This window comes from Abramis brama (genome assembly GCF_963993115.1).
Source record: "Abramis brama genome assembly, chromosome: 9".
In the NCBI taxonomy this organism is placed as follows: Eukaryota; Metazoa; Chordata; class Actinopteri; order Cypriniformes; family Leuciscidae; genus Abramis; species Abramis brama.
Window position 1 is genome coordinate 30,944,557 of NC_139971.1, and position 13,745 is coordinate 30,958,301.

At 37.7% G+C, this 13,745-nt stretch overlaps 1 long non-coding RNA gene across 1 annotated transcript; it reads right to left on the minus strand.

Moving 5' to 3' along the window:
• Positions 1–396: 396 nt before the first annotated feature.
• Positions 397–5,148, minus strand: LOC311089933. Its single transcript, XR_014607803.1, has 4 exons — positions 5,013–5,148; positions 4,757–4,866; positions 4,325–4,414; positions 397–722 (listed from the first exon to the last, which is right to left on the minus strand). It is a non-coding gene; the product is annotated as an uncharacterized lncRNA (long non-coding RNA).
• Positions 5,149–13,745: the final 8,597 nt, after the last annotated feature.

The following is a 13,745-nucleotide window of genomic DNA, read 5'->3' on the forward strand; positions in this document are numbered from 1 at the left end:
CTGCCCATATGGATTTCATATAGGATGGCACTTACAAAAAGGTGGGCCCTAACTGGGCTACATGCACAAGACCCTTCTTGGTCCCAGCTTTAGTTTTTTTGTGGGTACTACAAGGTTACTACATGGGCCGAAATACAGGCTGTAAGTGGGTTTGTCTATGGGTTCCATGTTGGCCCCAGCAACTTACTCATTTAGGATTTATGCAGGATTTCACAGGGCTTTAGGTGGGGCCCAACTAGGAATCATATGCATGTGGCCCAACTAGGGATCATCTGGGTTCCATCTAAATGAATAGCAACACCACACAAACAAGTTTTAAAGCATTAGAGCACACAGTGAGATTGAAATCTTTTCAAATTAAAATTTTATTGAAATTACCCATCATATTATGCTATATTCTGAAATTCCAGAGACAATATTTAAAGAAGCAGATTTATGTCAGATTAAAGAGTATCTCTTTAAAGTTATATACCTAATTGTTAAAATACATACTTTTAACCTGTATTTGACCCAGTCTATACTGAACGCTTTGAACATTTGAAAAGGAAATAAATTGGGGACAGTTAGAAGAAGCAGCAACTATACATGTATCAGTACAGCTTACACTGCAAACAGTCATTTGTGCATTCTGGACACTGTCCTCCATCTCTTGTCTCAGACTTTTTTTTAAAGTTCCCTCTTAGTTTCTTGCCAGTTGATCTGAGCAGTCTTCTTAAGAGCCTCTGCAAAACAAATTAGTTTTTTTTATAGATTATGATTTTAGAGAAATCATGTTACTTACACAATACCTTATGAAAGAATAACAACTTTTACTCAGGATAAAAAAACAAAAACAGCATTAAACTTCAATTGGAATAGTCATGGTATTGGAATGTCACTGGAAGGGCATTTGGGAAATTTAACAGAGAATTACTGTTTATTTATTCAGACTATTCCGATTTAATTTTGTATTAATAAAACCAGTTTATAAAGTATGAATATGCGATGTGTTTGAAAGCATCAAATCATTCATTGATACAAGTACACCATTAAAAACTCAGTCCATGATAGAATGGGCCGATGAAATGATGCATAATTAAAGTATTTTGATTATTTTTTTATTGCTAATGATTTACGATTGCTTTTAAAGTAGAAATACAAAAATATTATTCTTTGTGTCTTTGGAAAATAATTGAGGTGATCACAGGTGTGGATGATTCATAAATTTCCAGGATGGCTCAACTTAAGAGTCATAGTTTTAATAAACAAGTTAGAATTAAGTCGAAATGAGAATCCTGATTCTTTCAGTGTTTCAGACAGAGATCACGATTCTGAACAGATAAAATAACAACATAACATGTAATTTACTAGAGGTTCTGACAAATGTTAATTCCTGCAGTCGATTTAAAATGTTTAATCTGAATGAAAAAAAAGGTTTGAATGAATAATTAAATGACTAAAATACGTGTTTCATTACTGGATGAATCAGTGTTTTTGAACGAATCTCTAGAATGAATGATTAAAGTTTCAAGTGTAAAGTTTCTTGCAAAAGTTGATTTACTCTATTTTGATTGCTACTGTTGACAGTGTTTATATCTGAACTATAAACTTATTTCAGTACTTGAATTACGAGCTGATGTTGTTGTAATATTATTTAAGAATATAATAAATTACTGTTGTGTCAATCTAAAATGATCTTCCCACTCATCATTCTGTGAAGTGGTGCAGGACAACTTTGTCCAACAAGTGCTTGTTTCGGACTCTCATCTGCAGATACCTTTTTTTTTTTACGGCTTGATTAATATAAGCAGCACGGCAAGGCTTTTTGTAGTTCGCGTCTCCTAATAAGGACCTGAAATAGGTAAATATAAGTCTGCTTTTTAAAACAACAGAGGATGGTTAGTTTGTGACAACAGCAGGAAACTGCATATTACGTTTACATCAAAAGATTAAATAAAATTTGAAGCTTGTGACTTATAAATGCACATCAACCCGATGACTTAGCATTCATGTAAAAACTATGTTCAGATTAATCAATCAGAATGATTTCATTTTCAGAATGACTTTAATTTGTGTGTGTGTGTGTGTGTGTGTGTGAGGCGCGATCGAACAGTGTAAACATAAAAACATACTAGATAATTTTGTTTATACAGGACATTCAAACTGCAAAGTGTTTAAGTTACTGTAAAATTTAAAGGAAAACAAATATATTAATCTGAAATGTAGCAAATTAATTTTTTATTTAATTGTAGCAATTACCAAACATATATCAAGGTCTTTTTGTCTTTTTATTAATTTAATTAATAAACTAATTATATAAAACTATTGTCAGTGCTCTACAAATAAACTGTTTTTTTTTGCCTTTACTTTATTAATAAAACTTATTTAAAAAATACAAGGCTTAAGCAATTTATTTTCCTTTGGTGGTACAGCCTGAGACATGCACAAGCCTTCTGCATTTTTGTTTTGCTTTTCCCTCCATTGTAACAAACTTGTACCGAACTGTGATGTCTGAACCGAACCGTGACTTCTGTGTACCATTCCTCTGTTCTGTATATTTCTGATATGTAGAGAAACATTACACTTAATTCAGAATCCTAACTACACAAAGTATAGAAGTAGTTCACTTTACAAATTAAAATTAGCCCATGATTCACTCATCCTAGGTGTGTATTACTTTCTTCTTTTAGACGAATACAATCGAAGTTATATTAATAAACACACTGATGCTTCCAAGCTGCATAATGGCAGTGGATTGCAACCATTGCAACCATCAGATTAAAGCTCCAAAAAGTGCATCTACCCATTATACAGGGTGGGCCATTTATATGGATACACCGTAATAACATGGGAATGGTTGGTGATATTAAAGTCCTGTTTGTGGCACATTAGTATATGTGAGGGGGCAAACTCCTCAAGATGGGTGGTGACCATGGTGGCCATTTAGAAGTCGGCCATCTTGGATACAACTTTTGTTTTTTCAATAGGAAGAGGGCCATGTGACACATCAAACTTATTGGTAATGTCACAAGAAAAACAATGGTGTGCTTTCTCCTGCGGTGTTGCTATCAGTGTGTGAAGAGTGGGAGAACAGGGTTGCATTGACAATCCGACACAATGGGCAGCACATTGAACACATTTTATAAGTGGTCAGAAACTTGTAAATAACTCATGAACGAATAAAGTTACGTTGAAACCAAGCACACCATTGTTTTTCTTGTGACATTACCAATAAGTTTGATGTGTCACATGGCCCTCTTCATATTGAAAAAACAAAAGTTGTGCCACAAACAGGACTTTAATATCACCAACCATTCCCATGTTATTACGGTGTATCCATATAAATGGCCCACCCTGTATAAGAACTCTACGTGGCTCCGGGGGGTTAATAAAGGCCTTCTGAAGCTGCGACGCCATGGCGATGGCGATGGCGACGCCATGAGTTTGTGTAAAAAAATATTCATATTTAAAACTTTATAAAGTAAAACAACTAGCTTCCGGGCAAACAAAAATACAGATTCCACTTAAAGGAGAACTCCGGTCAATTTTAACATTGAGCTCATTTTTTTGTACATTTGGAGTGCTGTCAATACAGAGAACAACGACAACCTACACCGCCTACACCGTGTTATCCTCTTTTTAAAATTTGAACCCTATTGACTTCAATAGGGCAAGTTTTAAACCTGCTTTTAGCCTCTTAACATCCTTGATGTGTCATTACAAGTGCACAGCCAATGTGAGTGATTCCTTCAGCGTGAACACAAGTGAATTTGACTGCAGTAGATGTGAAAGATATGAATAAAAATTATGTTTATTCAGCCAGCGCTCATACTGTATTTATTTCCTGTTTTCGGTCGAAGTCCATAGTAATCGATAGTCGAGTTCACGCGCTTGATCATAGGTACTAAACCTATGCGCGTGAATTCGACATTCGATTACTATATATATTATATATATATTTACGCTACCCCATGATGCACTACGCTACTTCTGACGTCATAAGTTGCGTAAGTTGCGCTTTATACACAAGTAGACTGTGTATGGCTGGAAGCTAGTTATTTTACTTTATAAAGTTTTAAATATGGATACTTTTGGAAACTCATGGCCTTGCTCCAGAAGGACTTTATTAACCCAACCCCATAGTTAATATAACTCCAATTGTATTCATCTGAAAGTCATATACACTAACGGTGGATTGAGGGTGAGTAAATCATGGGGTCATTTTAATTTTAGTGAAAATTACTACTACTCTACGTCAATTATGTAAAATCTAATTTTGTAAATTTGAATAAATTAAGTAAATTCAAAACACCTCACACATAACAAAAGGTTAATGGATTCATACCAGAAGTGACAGTGCAATCCCTCACCAAATTGCCAGTACTCATCTGGATCCTTGGTCAATCTGGGGTTGGGTGGAGTGGGCTGAAAAGTCCTTAAAAAGAAAGATTTAATTTGTACCATTCCTTTAAACAATATTAAACAAAGCTTATTTAAATTGTACCAACATTTGCCATTATTAAACATTCGGAACAAATGGTCCCCAATAGCTCCCTGGGTGCCGCAGCAAAAACGTCAGCCCACTGCTCCGGGTGTGTGTTCAGTGTGTGTGTGTGTGTGTTCAATACTCACTGAACACACACACACACTGTGAACACACACCCAGAGCAGTGGGCAGCCGTTTTTGCACATACATGTCACGTCACATCACACAATTGTAGCTTTGAAAAAAGCAAATTGGTACACCAAAATCAAACAGACCATCTAATAATTTTACCCGGCGCCACATTTATCCTGCTATGACACGTCTGAGGGTCTTTCCCTTGATGCTCTTCAGTGAACTAAATAAAGGACTGATGATGGTGACATGTTCTCCTTTCTTTGTCACTTTAGAGGAAGAAAGACAAAAGGATAAAAAGTTACTCAGATTTGTCACTGGTAGATGGAATGACTTTTGATGATGAGAATAGCCTAATACTTTTAACTATAAATCCCAATGTAAGGTTTAGAAGCAATGGTTAAAATTGACTTGCATCTTACTGAAGTTGATAATCGTGGTGGATTTGTCTCTCCGTTGGGTGCCTGTTCACCCCAAAAAATCTTCTTCCAATGCTTGAGATATATCCATATGTAAATGACTGTTTTATCAGTCACTTTACTCATTCGGATGCTCCTTCCCGAGAAAAAAAAAATTTAAATAAGAAAATTATATTTAAATATATTTAAAACACATTTACTTCATTCTTATTATACTTCAAATCCATTAACATATTTATTGACACATCTCCTAAGACTTATATTTAATTTATAATTAAACTTTATTTGGAGCCTTTCTTTAGTACACAATGCACATTTTTTAATATTACGACAACATTTTAAAAAATATATAACCATTAATAAAGTGTACCTAAAGTACACTTGCAATAGTTTCACTTTAACACAATCAAATACACTTAACCTCAGCACGACTTCCAGATAACTAAAGTGCATTAAATACAACATTTTTTGTTCTTATTGACTTTAAGTATATATTTTAGGATACCAAAGTACAATTGCAGGGTATTTATATTAAGTACATGTATGTAAATGCTTTGCAGTAAACTTAGCATAAAATAAATGTTTCAAATATATTTTCGTATTATTTTTTTTTTTCCATTAGGGTTTTCATGTGTTTGAGTTTTAAACTAGCTGACAACATTGACATCAGAGGCTTCAACGTTAAATAAGTGCATACGCTAATTGTGATTAGTATCTTACTGTAAACAAATCAATGGTACACACACAGTCACACACACAGCTGCAGGTTGTAGTACGTCCGTTTATCCGTGAAAGTTAACTTACAAAGAACATTTCTGGGAAGTTAATGAACTCCATTAACACACGATTGGTTTACCTGCATTATATTCTACCATGAACTATATTAACATTCTTATCCGCTTATTTTAATGTAATACCTAAACGTTTAAATCTGTATTATTAATTAATCTCTATTTTTCTAAAATTATAGTGGATAGGACATGAATACGAAGCCTAACTTTACGTAATAGAGACTGAAAAATGTTCTCTTACCTGATATCGCCAAAATCATTTTGGCAAAATGTTTGCACGACTCACACATCCAGACCGACCTTCCTCTGTGTTCACATATCAGCTTCTGTTCTCCTCCGTTTACATGTCACAACGCAAATTAGTTTAAAATAATAATTTAACAGGCATAAGGAAAGACCGAGTAATCTTGCCGAGCAGTAGCACACACATGTCGTCATCATCAATACAAACTGACGTATTTTCAAACTTGACCAGTAAAAAGGCGCGCACGGTTGTCATTGGCCAGTTACGTAGATGGCAGTCATATTAACCAATCATAATCAAAGAAGGTAAAAACAACCAATAGCAATTGTTTCAGCTGATAATGGAAAATATTACTTTTTTTTTCTTGTTTTTTTTAAAGAAATGTGTGTTCAGTTTTATTTGTAGACTATGTTATTTAAGTAGTTGGTCAAATAGTGTTTTGATGACAGTGTGAATAAAAATGCAATCCTGCATGGTAAGCTTTAGGCAAACATAAAATTGTCCAAACAAACAAAATCACACAAAGCAAAAAAGTTTCTGCTGCACTTCTCTGTTGAGATTGAAATTATATCCATTATTATTATTATTGTTAATAATATGATTATATTTTAACATAAATTTAGATTTTTGAAGTGGTGTTTGGATCAAAATATTATACAATGCTAAAATAACAAAATAATAATTAGAAATAATTATAATTCAAAGATGTATTCCTTGAAGACATGACATTGATTCAACATACAGATTTTGAAAAAAAAAAAAAAAAAAAAAAAAACTAACCTAAACCTAACCCTAACCCTAACCCAACAACTGACATTATTTCAACCGTATTTCAACTTTGAGGGTCAGTCATGTGCCAACTATGACTGAAAATAAAAGTCTGTACTGTTGGCCTCAAAAGAAAACTGAACTCAAAACACAATATGCTAAATGAATGAAACTGCACTTTATTCTGTACTCCTGTATATGATACAAATATGATTTGTGAATTTAAATTGGATTTTCCCTTCAAACCATGAATTTCCATTCTATCTTTCTTTACTTGGGATATTTCATCATCTGAACTGATGTGCCCCTTACAATAATCAAAACCCTAACCCTAACCCCAATATTCAATCTCTAGAATTACATTGTCACTAACCGACTGACCAGAAAACTCTGGAGTATCTCAATTGAATAAGGGCATATGGCTGTTGCTAGGGGTTTGATTTCTTCTACCCATCTCTAAGCCTTTATAATTCCATTATTTAGATAGATTTTGATAGACAGAATTTGATAACTTCTGTAACCCGTTCTTCATATTGTACAGTGACCATTTTCTGGATATTTTGAACCATTTGTATATATTTTTTTGAAATAACTATATGGAGATAAGCATTTTGCAGTAACTCACAAAATAAGACCACTAAAAAATTGACACTTTGAATATTTAGTGTCATGGGTTGGAACTAATGTCTGCTGAACACCAACACTCCAGGACTGGATTTGAAGAGACATGGCCTATACTGTAACCACATACACTATATTGCCAAAAGTATTGGGACACCCCTCCAAATAATTGAATTTGGGTGTTTCAATCAATTCCGTGGCCACAGTTGTATAAAATCAAGCACTAAGCAGACGCTTCTACAAATTTTGTGAAAGAATAGGTCGCTCTCAGGAGCTCAGTGAATTCAGTGAGTTCAAGCGTGGTACCAGGTTTCCAATTGTGTAATAAGTCCACTTGTGAAATTTCCTCACTACTAAATATTCCGCAGTCAGCTGTTAGTGGTATTATGAAAGATTATAAATTACACATATACTGCATATAATTGTTTTAATGATTGTACAGATATGTTGTTTACAAGTGTATAGTTTATGATGCAATTTACAGATGCACAATTTATATTTACTCCATAATTCATTATATTCACAATTATACTTGTATGTATTGCTCCATTCAGGGTCCATATAGAGATTACCTATGTGGCTACCACCATAAGACTGATTGTGTTTGCTCATGACACATATATGGTTTATCAAAGTGGGTCCCATATGTTTTTCCCATTCATAACCCATATAGAGATTACCTATGTGGGAACTACCTTGGGCCCATGTAGGCAGCCTATATAGGACTGATTGTGTTTGCTCATGTCTGACCCATATGGTTTATTAAAGTGGGCCCCACATATTTTCCCCATCCATAACCCATATAGACATTACCTATGTGGGTACCAACTTGGGCCCATGTAGGCAGCCTATATGGGACTGGTTGTGTTTGCCCATGTCTGACCCATATGGTTTATTAAAGTGGGCCCCACATATTTTCCCCATCCATAACCCATATAGACATTACCTATGTGGGTACCAACTTGGGCCCATGTAGGCAGCCTATATGGGACTGGTTGTGTTTGCCCATGTCTGACACATATTGTTTTGGCCAATTGGGCGCTATATGTATTTCCCCATTCATAACCCATATAGAGATTACCTATGTGGGTACCACCTTGGGCCCATGTAGGCAGCCTATATAGGACTGGTTGTGTTTGCTCATGTCTGACCCATATGGTTTATTAAAGTGGACCCCATATGTTTTTCCCATTCATAACCCATATAGAGATTACCTATGTGGGAACTACCTTGGGCCCATGTAGGCAGCCTATATAGGACTGATTGTGTTTGCCCATGTTTGACACATATGGTTTATCAAAGTGGGTCCCATATGTTTTTCCCATTCATAAACCATATAGAGATTACCTATGTGGGAACTACCTTGGGCCCATGTAGGCAGCCTATATGGGACTGATTGTGTTTGCCCATGTCTGACGCATATAGTTTATCAAAGTGGGTCCCATATGTTTTTCCCATTCATAAACCATATAGAGATTACCTATGTGGGTACTACCTTGGGCCCATGTAGGCAGCCTATATGGGACTGATTGTGTTCGCCCATGTCTGACACATATAGTTTCACCAAGCGGGCGCCATATGTATTTCCCCATTCAGGGCCCATATAGAGATTACCTATGTGGGAACTACCTTGGGCCCATGTAGACAGCCTATATAGGACTGATTGTGTTTGCCCATGTTTGACACATATGGTTTATCAAAGTGGGTCCCATATGTTTTTCCCATTCATAAACCATATAGAGATTACCTATGTGGGAACTACCTTGGGCCCATGTAGACAGCCTATATAGGACTGATTGTGTTTGCCCATGTTTGACACATATGGTTTATCAAAGTGGGTCCCATATGTTTTTCCCATTCATAAACCATATAGAGATTACCTATGTGGGACCTACCTTGGGCCCATGTAGGCAGCCTATATAGGACTGATTGTGTTTGCCCATGTTTGACACATATGGTTTATCAAAGTGGGTCCCATATGTTTTTCCCATTCATAAACCATATAGAGATTACCTATGTGGGATCTACCTTGGGCCCATGTAGGCAGCCTATATAGGACTGATTGTGTTTGCCCATGTCTGACCCATATGGTTTATTAAAGTGAGCCCCACATATTTTCCCCATTCATAACCCATATAGAGATTACCTATGTGGGTACCACCTTGGGCCCATGTAGGCAGCCTATAAAGGACTGCTTGTGTTTGCTCATGTCTGACCCATATGGTTTATCAAAGTGGACCCCATATGTTTTCCCATTTATAACCCATATAGAGATTATCTATGTGGGTACCACTTTGGGCCCATGTAGGCAGCCTATATAGGACTGGTTGTGTTTGCCCATGTCTGACCCAAATGGTTTATCAAAGTGGACCCCATATGTTTTTCCCATTCATAACCCATATAGAGATTACCTATGTGGGTACCACTTTGGGCTCATGTTGGCAGTTTATATAAGACTGATTGTGTTTGCCATGTCTGACACATATGGTTTATCAAAGTGGGCCCCATATGTATTTCCCCCATTCATAACCCATATAGAGATTACCTATGTGGCTACCACCATAAGACTGATTGTGTTTGCTCATGACACATATATGGTTTATCAAAGTGGGTCCCATATGTTTTTCCCATTCATAACCCATATAGAGATTACCTATGTGGGAACTACCTTGGGCCCATGTAGGCAGCCTATATAGGACTGATTGTGTTTGCTCATGTCTGACCCATATGGTTTATTAAAGTGGGCCCCACATATTTTCCCCATCCATAACCCATATAGACATTACCTATGTGGGTACCAACTTGGGCCCATGTAGGCAGCCTATATGGGACTGGTTGTGTTTGCCCATGTCTGACCCATATGGTTTATTAAAGAGGGCCCCACATATTTTCCCCATCCATAACCCATATAGACATTACCTATGTGGGTACCAACTTGGGCCCATGTAGGCAGCCTATATGGGACTGGTTGTGTTTGCCCATGTCTGACACATATTGTTTTGGCCAATTGGGCGCTATATGTATTTCCCCATTCATAACCCATATAGAGATTACCTATGTGGGTACCACCTTGGGCCCATGTAGGCAGCCTATATAGGACTGGTTGTGTTTGCTCATGTCTGACCCATATGGTTTATTAAAGTGGACCCCATATGTTTTTCCCATTCATAACCCATATAGAGATTACCTATGTGGGAACTACCTTGGGCCCATGTAGGCAGCCTATATAGGACTGATTGTGTTTGCCCATGTTTGACACATATGGTTTATCAAAGTGGGTCCCATATGTTTTTCCCATTCATAAACCATATAGAGATTACCTATGTGGGTACCAACTTGGGCCCATGTAGGCAGCCTATATGGGACTGATTGTGTTCGCCCATGTCTGACCCATATGGTTTATCAAAGTGGGTCCCATATGTTTTTCCCATTCATAAACCATATAGAGATTACCTATGTGGGAACTACCTTGGGCCCATGTAGGCAGCCTATATGGGACTGATTGTGTTTGCCCATGTCTGACGCATATAGTTTATCAAAGTGGGTCCCATATGTTTTTCCCATTCATAAACCATATAGAGATTACCTATGTGGGTACTACCTTGGGCCCATGTAGGCAGCCTATATGGGACTGATTGTGTTCGCCCATGTCTGACACATATAGTTTCACCAAGCGGGCGCCATATGTATTTCCCCATTCAGGGCCCATATAGAGATTACCTATGTGGGAACTACCTTGGGCCCATGTAGGCAGCCTATATAGGACTGATTGTGTTTGCCCATGTTTGACACATATGGTTTATCAAAGTGGGTCCCATATGTTTTTCCCATTCATAAACCATATAGAGATTACCTATGTGGGATCTACCTTGGGCCCATGTAGGCAGCCTATATAGGACTGATTGTGTTTGCCCATGTCTGACCCATATGGTTTATTAAAGTGAGCCCCACATATTTTCCCCATTCATAACCCATATAGAGATTACCTATGTGGGTACCACCTTGGGCCCATGTAGGCAGCCTATAAAGGACTGCTTGTGTTTGCTCATGTCTGACCCATATGGTTTATCAAAGTGGACCCCATATGTTTTCCCATTTATAACCCATATAGAGATTATCTATGTGGGTACCACTTTGGGCCCATGTAGGCAGCCTATATAGGACTGGTTGTGTTTGCCCATGTCTGACCCAAATGGTTTATCAAAGTGGACCCCATATGTTTTTCCCATTCATAACCCATATAGAGATTACCTATGTGGGTACCACTTTGGGCTCATGTTGGCAGTTTATATAAGACTGATTGTGTTTGCCATGTCTGACACATATGGTTTATCAAAGTGGGCCCCATATGTATTTCCCCCATTCATAACCCATATAGAGATTACCTATGTGGGTACCACCTTGGGCCCATGTAGGCAGCCTATATAGGACTGATTGTGTTTGCTCATGTCTGACCCATATTGTTTATCAAAGTGGGCCCCATATATTTTCCCCATTCATAACCCATATAGAGATTACCTATGTGGGTTCCACCTTGGGCCCATGTAGGCAGCCTATATAGGACTGATTGTGTTTGCCCATGTCTGACCCATATGGTTTATCAAAGTGGGCCCCATATGTTTACCCCATTCATAACCCATATAAAGATTATCTATGTGGGTCCTACCTTGGGCCCATGTAGGCAGCCTATATGGGATTTATTGTGTTTGCCCATGTCTGACCCATATGGTTTATCAAAGTGGGCCCCATATGTTTACCCCATTCATAACCCATATAAAGATTATCTATGTGGGTCCTACCTTGGGCCCATGTAGGCAGCCTATATGGGATTTATTGTGTTTGCCCATGTCTAACCCATTTGATAAACCCAAATGGGCCCCATTTTTGTTTCCCATTTTGAACCCATGCACTACTTTTCCCATTAGTGACCCAACTAGGACCCACATGGGGAGCCCACCTGTTTTTGCCCATGTGGGACCTACTTAGCTGACCCAAGTGGGCCCCAGATAAGATGCCCATTTTGGGACCATACCCACTTGGTACCCACGTAGCCCAAGCATAAACCATGTGGGGCCCACATATACATGTTGGCTAGTACAAACGATCTGATCTGAATAGTATTTTTTGTTATATCTGTGGTGAAAAATTGCTCAAATTGTTTTATATCTCTCGCTCTGTGTTTTATCTCTTGATTTTTAGTATTTCATTCGATCTGTGAACTTTGTGTACGTTCAGTGAACTTGTGATAAGTTAGTGACAGAACATCAGACAGACATCTGGAGCAATGGGTCAGTGCAAATCTCAAAATGCTGCTGCATCTATGTCACCAAGGCCTGTCCCAGAGAGAGTAGAGAAGAAGAAGAAAGGGAGGTTCTTTAGATAGGCTTTGTCTAAGAAATCCAAGAAAACTTCCACCGAAGCCCAACAGAGTCAGTGCAGAAATGACAGCAGCCAACAGCCTGAGAGATGCTCTGATGGTGAAGCTGAACAGAACAGCGACACTGAACACAACTTAGTGTACAGCAGGCACAGCTGTGTGTCTTCTCTCTCCTGTGCGCAGGATGATGATAAAGACATTCCCAGGCAAGAGCAAAGGGACATCAGCTCACACAACAGCAGTGCTTCTCTGACTGTGCCATCTATGATTGAGGAAAACAACACAGTGCACAGCAGGCACAGCTGTGTGTCTTCTCTCTCCTGTGCGCAGGATGATGATAAAGACATTCCCAGGCAAGAGCAAAGGGACATCAGCTCACACAACAGCAGTGCTTCTCTGACTGTGCCATCTATGATTGAGGAGAGCAACAACTCAGCTTCGACATCGGATGACATTTCTTGGAAGAATGAGGATGAAATGATCCATATAAGTTCAAAGGGAAAGACAGGTCAGTTTATATAACAAGCCCCAACATGACTCATAAAATGTGCAAAAAGTACCTCAGTTTTAACATCTTTTTCTGGACATTGTCTTTATTATCCAAATGAAAATGTGAACTGAGGATTGATTTTGGTTGTTTGAGGCACCACAATAATGTGTCCATTTTACAGCTATCTTTAATCTGCATTTTTTTTTTTGTGGTTTATACTGTAAATTTAGTATGTCCCTCTTTTATTTAACAGGGGACATCTTGCAGCACTATAAAATCATGAAAAAGCTGGGTTATGGGTCATATGCAACTGTCTACGAAGGGATCCGTTTGTCTGGTTCACAAAAGGTAGTTTTTTTGCACTCTTGGAAGTTGGAATTTAAATTCATTAAAAGTTACATCAAGGTTAATTACTGGAATCATGTGACCTCTACACAT